Source organism: Octodon degus, unplaced genomic scaffold (assembly GCF_000260255.1).
Source record: "Octodon degus isolate 3935 unplaced genomic scaffold, OctDeg1.0 scaffold00117, whole genome shotgun sequence".
NCBI classification, from domain to species: Eukaryota; Metazoa; Chordata; class Mammalia; order Rodentia; family Octodontidae; genus Octodon; species Octodon degus.
This window is the reverse complement of record NW_004524693.1, coordinates 3,174,282-3,181,227: the sequence shown is the minus strand read 5'-3', so window position 1 is coordinate 3,181,227 and position 6,946 is coordinate 3,174,282. Positions and strand designations below refer to the sequence as shown.

Here is a 6,946-nt window from a genome sequence, read left to right as displayed (position 1 = left end):
GGGTCCGGCCCACGCTGCGCCTGGGCTGGGACTGGTCCCGCCGGCGCAGGGTAGCAGGAAGCTCTCCACACACTCACCGGACCTGGGCTAGGACTGGTTCTGGGGGTTCCCGGAAGTCGGCAGAGGAAACCTTTTAAAAGGAAATGAAGATTACATTCAATAAACTCATTAGTAAGTCAGAGTAGGTAAAGAAAGAATCAATTATATTGAATATAAGTCTATTAAATCTTTCCAAACTGAAATGAAAAGATACATAGGCATCTTAAAAAATAGTGAGAATGCATTATTAAATTGATTAAGCAAAATAAATATTTCACATAGGTGTAGACAAGAAGTATATAGGGTCCTTTGTCGGTGTCAGGTATGTGGATGAGTCACGCCATTGCCTAACAAATTTATTCTCTGTGAAAGCCTGACATACTGACAAAGGATCTACAAACAGCAGTACAGGGTTTCAGCATAAATCCTGAGAAGTTTGACTGACCTTGTCAGATGCACAAGTTACATTTCTTGTTATATAGGTCTTGCTTTATCGTGGTCTTAACCATCCAGCAGAAAAGTATAAAAATGAGGTATAAAAAGTAAAGAATATTAATATGCTGAGCTGTAAAAGGCTCAAATCAACAAATTCTGACAATGCCAGTTCTATGCATAATCCACTACTATTATGGACTACTGGACTACATCGGATTATTTTCCAGAATTCATGCACCTACAATATTTAAATGGCAATGGAATACCCATCTCTCACAAAACTAAGCAAAAAAGGGGATAGAAATGGATCATTTTGTATCTGTGTATACAAAATAGTTAGGATAGATACACAGCTACTTCTTCTTAATTCAATGAGGAGACATCCATATGGCTGACACTGAGAAAAGATCTACAATCTGAGGTACAGGATCTCAGGATAAATCCTGAGGGGATTTCACTGACCTTATCAGATCCAAAAGCTGCAACTCTTGTTGCATAGGTCTTGCGTTATCTTGGTCTTAATCATTCAGGAGAAAAGTATAAAAATGAAATATAAGAAGTAATCCCATGCTGTTATGTTGAGTTGTAGGAGACTCAAGTCAGCAATTTCTGACATTGCCAGTGAAGCAGAAGACCCAATAGTATTATGGACTACTGGACTCTTTTAGTATATTTTCCTGAGTTAACACACCTGTAATATTCAAATAATGGAACTAAACAAAAAAGGGGATACAGATGAATGTCTATTTTGTATCTGTATATTCAAAGTGGTTAGGATAGATATATAGTTACCTTCTCTTAATGAATAGAGGGATTTGTTCTAATAGTGTTTGTAAATAGGATATCATGTCTGCATCTTGTACAGCAAATAACCACTAAGAAAAATGTATGCAATGTATTTATTATTGAAACTCTCCTAACATTTTTGTTTGAAACTGTCTTATTGCTATTTGTTTCTCAATAAAATTATGGAAAATAATAAGGAATCTCAGAGTACACAAAGTACAATAAAGAGAAGAAATATACTCTCAAATTGAAGAAAATCAAATGCAAAGAAAACAATATTTTCATTTGGTTTTTTGACAGACTTTTAGTAGGCATCCCAGGCTGATGTAAAACCTCACAGCACTTCTCCTGGCTCAGCAACCTCCCAAATACTGAGATTACAAGCATGTGCTGCCATGCTTGGCTTGAAGAGGTGAGGTAAGCTTGAAAGTACATTACTTACTCAGGAAGAGGAATAAGAAACACTAGTTCACTTCTCATCAAAAGTCATGTAAGCAAAAGAAAGTGAAGTAAATAATGTGAAAGAAACAAACACCAACACACAATTTTATATCTAATGATAAAAGACTGGAAAGATAAAGGAGTATTAAATCCTTTTCATAACAAGGGCTGAAGTACTTTTATTATTTTTTTCTGTTTTTCATTATTTTTTTAAATTTTTTTGAAAAATAAAAAATAGTAATAGAGTAAAAATACAGCATTAGAAACAGTACAAGATTTCACTAAACAAAGTAATAGGAATTCAACAATGGTTGCTCTATAACCTAATGCTGTCTTCAAATTAGTTATTCACATTGCCTGAAATAAACAAGCAAGATTCACTTAAAAAAATAACAAAGGCATTCAAAACAGGGAAAAGAAACAGAGTAAAAAGAAAAAAAAAAAAAAGCATTAACTTCTTCTTTGAAAAAACCAGCAGAGGGGCCAGGGAGATGACTCAGTGGAATAAGTGCTTCCGTGGAGGGGAGTGGTGCAGGCAGCACAATGGCCTGAATTCAATCCTTGGTTGAAAAAAAAAAAAAGCAAAGCAGAAATAAAAAATGCAATTATCCAAATTATTCTGCATATATACCTAAATATATTTCCCTCCTTTCATTTGTCCTTTCTTATCCCACTCTTTCCTTCCCATTGTACAATTTCTTTCCCATTCACTTTATCTGTTGTACCTTTTAGATTTTAATTACTCTGGCAGGTTGTCACACTAGCAATATAAGGTATTTGCACATGTGGATCCACATGTGAAGTACTTCTAAAGAAGACATTTGGTGGTTTTCCAGAGCAATCCTTTGTCTCCATTGATCACAATAGTTTCTGATTGTGTTGAGCACGTTCCCTGCTCCCTCCTTCAGTCCAGACTGGATATGTTAATAGGAGGATTTCAAAGTTCTCTATGGCTTTTCCTTTTCCTATTTCCCCCTCCCATACCACTGCCTAATTTGTGCTGCCTGCACGCCCATCCTCTTATGTTAGATTCCCTACCTGAGTGAGGTAGGCTAGATAGCTAAAGTCATAAACCTGTCATTTTTTAATAACTGCCTTTGTTTGGGTTCGTTTTTCCTGACACAAATTTAATAAAGACCTTTGTGACGCTATCTCTGGTGCTCAGAATTTATGAAGCATGAACTTCTCAGAGGCAGGGTGGCCAGATAAAAATCTTTCTCCACTTTCCTGGAGTGTATCTTGGTACATTTGCTGTCTGAAAAAAGTCTAGTATTCTGTTTTCCACAACACTTTATTAACAGGAGATTTGCTCTAAAATTAGTGATAAAATATTTTCTTTGGGCCAAAGGAAAGTAACACAAGTCAGGAACTGGGATTTACTTAAAAAAGGACAAGTATTAGAGAAGGAATGAGTGAAATAAAGGTAGAATATAAGGACAGATATGAAATGTAAGAAAATACACTTCAAAGTTAAAAAACTATCAGTGGAAAAAAGACTACAGAATAATGAAAAAAATCAGTTCTCCAAGAAGATGTAGATATCTTAGTCATATACATACCTAATATAAATGTATAATAATGACTTTCTATTTTTCTGTTTGCATTATACTTGACTAGAGAATTTTTCTAATATAAATATTTAATGCTATACATTTCCTTCAGTGTATTGTTTCCAAATATATTTCATAAACTTTTATATTAATATCTTAAAATGTTTTAATCCCCCTCATTAACTTCACTAATAGATCATCTATAAGTGGATTGTTTCTAAATGTTTAAAATATTTCTCTTTCTGTAATTCCTTCTTTATCCATGATGACACATTTTTATTAAGTTTATTTTTTCCTCATATTAATATAATCATCCTAACATTTTGATAAGCATTTGCATGGTGTATCTTTTCCCATTTCTTTACTGTTTATCTATTTTTCTATTTAAAGTAAGTTTTTTTCTTAAGTGGAATCTGTGTCTTCTATGTCAGTCTGACAATCTTCACATTTTCATTAGTGTGCTTAGACTATATTTTTATGTTTAATTATTGATATGATTGAATAAAATCTATCAATTTTTTCATTTTCTTTACTTGGATTAGTGTTTGTTTTTCATTTGCTTTCACTCTCAACTTAGTTTTTTCACTGTGAAATTCAGGATCTCCTTGAGTTTTCCTGTGACAGCGGTGATTAAACTGTGTAGACAACACAGGAGCCAAAAACCTATATATCATCTCTGTGAAGGGAATCAAGGGATGACTGAACAGATTTCCCACTGCTGGTGTAGTTCACATGGTGATGGCCAGTCAAGGGCAAACCATAGCTTAAAAAGAAGCTGCTGCATACTCCAGTGGGAATCTAATAATAAAAGTCATACTGGGAAAAATACAGGGTGTTTCTTTATTTCTAGGATGACATAGGTGTTCTCTCACAATAAACAACAAAAGTGATATGAGGGTTTCTGTCATTACAAGGCTGGTGGTGAAGGAGTGTGCCAACCTGTGGAGGAAGATTGTATCCAATGCAGGAAGCACTGCATGATCTGTGTGTGTCTATACAAAATAAACAGGTATTAACCAGTGTCTACTCCCCATTTGCCCTTGTATTCCTTTCCACCCTCTACTCAACACCCTGAGCAGCAGCCTTCTTAGTAAAATGTTCCCCTACAAACTGCAAGAGGAAAGATGCACTTCTTTCTGGGCACAGCTCAACAGTAGGGCTCTTGCAGTACCTATAGGAGGCCCTGGTCTCAACCCTGGTACCATGGAGGAGAAATAAAACAGTGGAGATGGATTTTGCCTTTGGGAGCTCACTGGACCTTTGGCATTTGCCACTGACTGTTTCATTTTTGCTATAAAATATAGTTATGAGATCGCTGAGTTCCTAAATTAAATTTCACATAGTAAATACTGCTTAATGAGTGTTCTACAGAGACAAAAGTGTTTGTGATCAGGTGAACATTTGAGCAGTCCCTTGCTAACTTTGTGCCTAGGTAGGACAGATATCTGTACTACAGAGGTGACTATACTTTAGTCATGCATAGTGTGCACACTTTTGGTCCCAGCACTCAGCAGGCTGAGGCAGGAATATATCACTGCAAGTTCCAGGCCAGCCTGTGCTACAAGGTGAGAAATTCATAAGCATATAAGAGACGGTAATTGTCAAATAAGTTTGTCTCCATAGTAAAAGACTGAAGGTAATATTTGCAAGTTGGGCCAATCTATAACAATGGAAGAGATGATGAATTATACTGACATATCAGACATAAAATCTGGCAAAGCTAAAGGGAATTTGGCCACTAAGTTCTGCATCAGCCCTGGGTGAATACTGCTACTTGGCCCTCACAAAATATACCAGACATAGAAAAAAAAAGTTTCTAAGAATGTTCCCTGGGCACAACCCACCACTGCCACCACATATTAAGACAGCCTAAAAAAGGTTAGCACTCAAATGCCAGGATTTTTATTTTTTTAAAAACTTCCTTGGGACCAGGGTTATAGCTCAGTACCACAGTGCCTGCCTGGCAAGTGAGAGGTATTGTGTTTGACTCCCGGTACAAAAACAGAAAAGAAAAAAAAATGTCTCACTGTGTACTCAGGCTGGTGTAGATTGTGGCAATCCTCTTATTTCATGCTGCCAGTGAGGCTGGGGTCACAGAAGTGCATCACATTACCCAGCTAGATAAATTTTAATCAAGGAGTATTTGGCTACCAGCATTTCCTTTTCCGGCAGTATTAAATAGGCTGAGAAGGGCATTCCCATGATTTCTGAGTGTAAGCATGAAGAAAACTTTGTCTCCTTTGAAAGGTAAAATTTAGACCTTCATGTAAAAAGCTTACCAATGTATATTAAAGTTTAAACAGCACTGTTTATTAAAGAGGGTATCTTTCTTTCAATACACATTTTTGGCTTTATTGTTAAAGAAAAGGTGGCTGAGTTTCTTTGAAGTATTTTCTACATCTTCCATTGTGTTCCATTAGTTAATTTGTCTTTTTGTCTGTTTGTTTGATTCATTTGTTTTTGCTAGTACCACTCTATTTTTATAACCGTACCTTTAAAATACATTTTCAAGTCAGGGATTGAGATGTTCCCAGTGTTGTCTGTTTTTGCCCAGAATTGCTTTTGTTATTCTAGGTCTGTTATGTTTCTAAATGAATTTTGGATTGTTTTCTCAAATTCTATGAGATACACTAGTAATATTTTGATTAGGATTCCATTATTTAGAACCCTTAATAAATGACTACATCTCAGAGAGATATCATCTAGTTGTAGCTGGCTTTTGGTTTGAGTCTATTGCAAGATTCTACCTCTTCAATTTACTGCCTATTTGTTCTCTACCTTATTTGGTCTATTTGACCTAGCCCCAGTTCTTTGGCACTGGACTATAGCATTGTTTATGACCCCTATGAAATCTCCAGGTTATCATGTCAGGAAGCACAATTTTATCACATTGGCTATAGTAGTATAGTCAGCATCAAAAACAGCCTTGAGAATAGCAAAATGTGGTAAATTTTACTTTGCTACTTTTAATTATATGATCTAGATTTATGGTCATATACCAAAATCCAAAACAAACTAAAATATATGTATATACAGAAAATATGCCCATCACATAATAATTTTAATGTTGAGGAGAAATTTTTAAAGTGATAAGGAGAAAATAAATAAGCAGCAGAAGAGGAAGCAATCAGAAGAAAGGGTGCAGAATGAAGATGATTATTTAAAATTTGAGAAACTGATGAAGAAAGAAGGAGATAAGAAGGGCTGCAAAGAACGCCAACATTTTGGCCCTAGCCTTCCAAGATCAAATAAGACTCAGGACATATGATAACTTGTACTGTAACATCATGTAACTCATTAGTGTCCCAAATTTTCTATCAAGGAGACTATGGGGCCAAAGAGGAAAGTGATTGATGATGTAGAGTGTGCCTAAAGAGAGTCACATGGAGAGAAAACATTCTCTCAGGCTTTCACAGAGAGCACACTGGCTAAGCAATGGCTGTGACTCATCTATGTGGCTGACACTGACAAAGGATCTACAATCTGAGGTACAGGATCTCAGGATAAATCCTGAGAGGATTTCACTGACCTTATGAGACCCAAAAGCTACAACTCTTGTTGCATAGGTCTTGCTTTATCTTGGTCTTAACCATCCAGCAGAAAAGTATAAAAATGAAGTATAAGAAGAAAAGCCATATTGTTATGTTGAGCTGTAGGGGACTCAGGTCAACAATTTCTGACATTGCCAGTCAAGT

General features: G+C 35.8%; 1 pseudogene; it reads left to right on the top strand.

The window, feature by feature from the left end:
• Positions 1-1,645: 1,645 nt before the first annotated feature.
• Positions 1,646-4,232, top strand: LOC111812233 (annotated as a pseudogene).
• Positions 4,233-6,946: the final 2,714 nt, after the last annotated feature.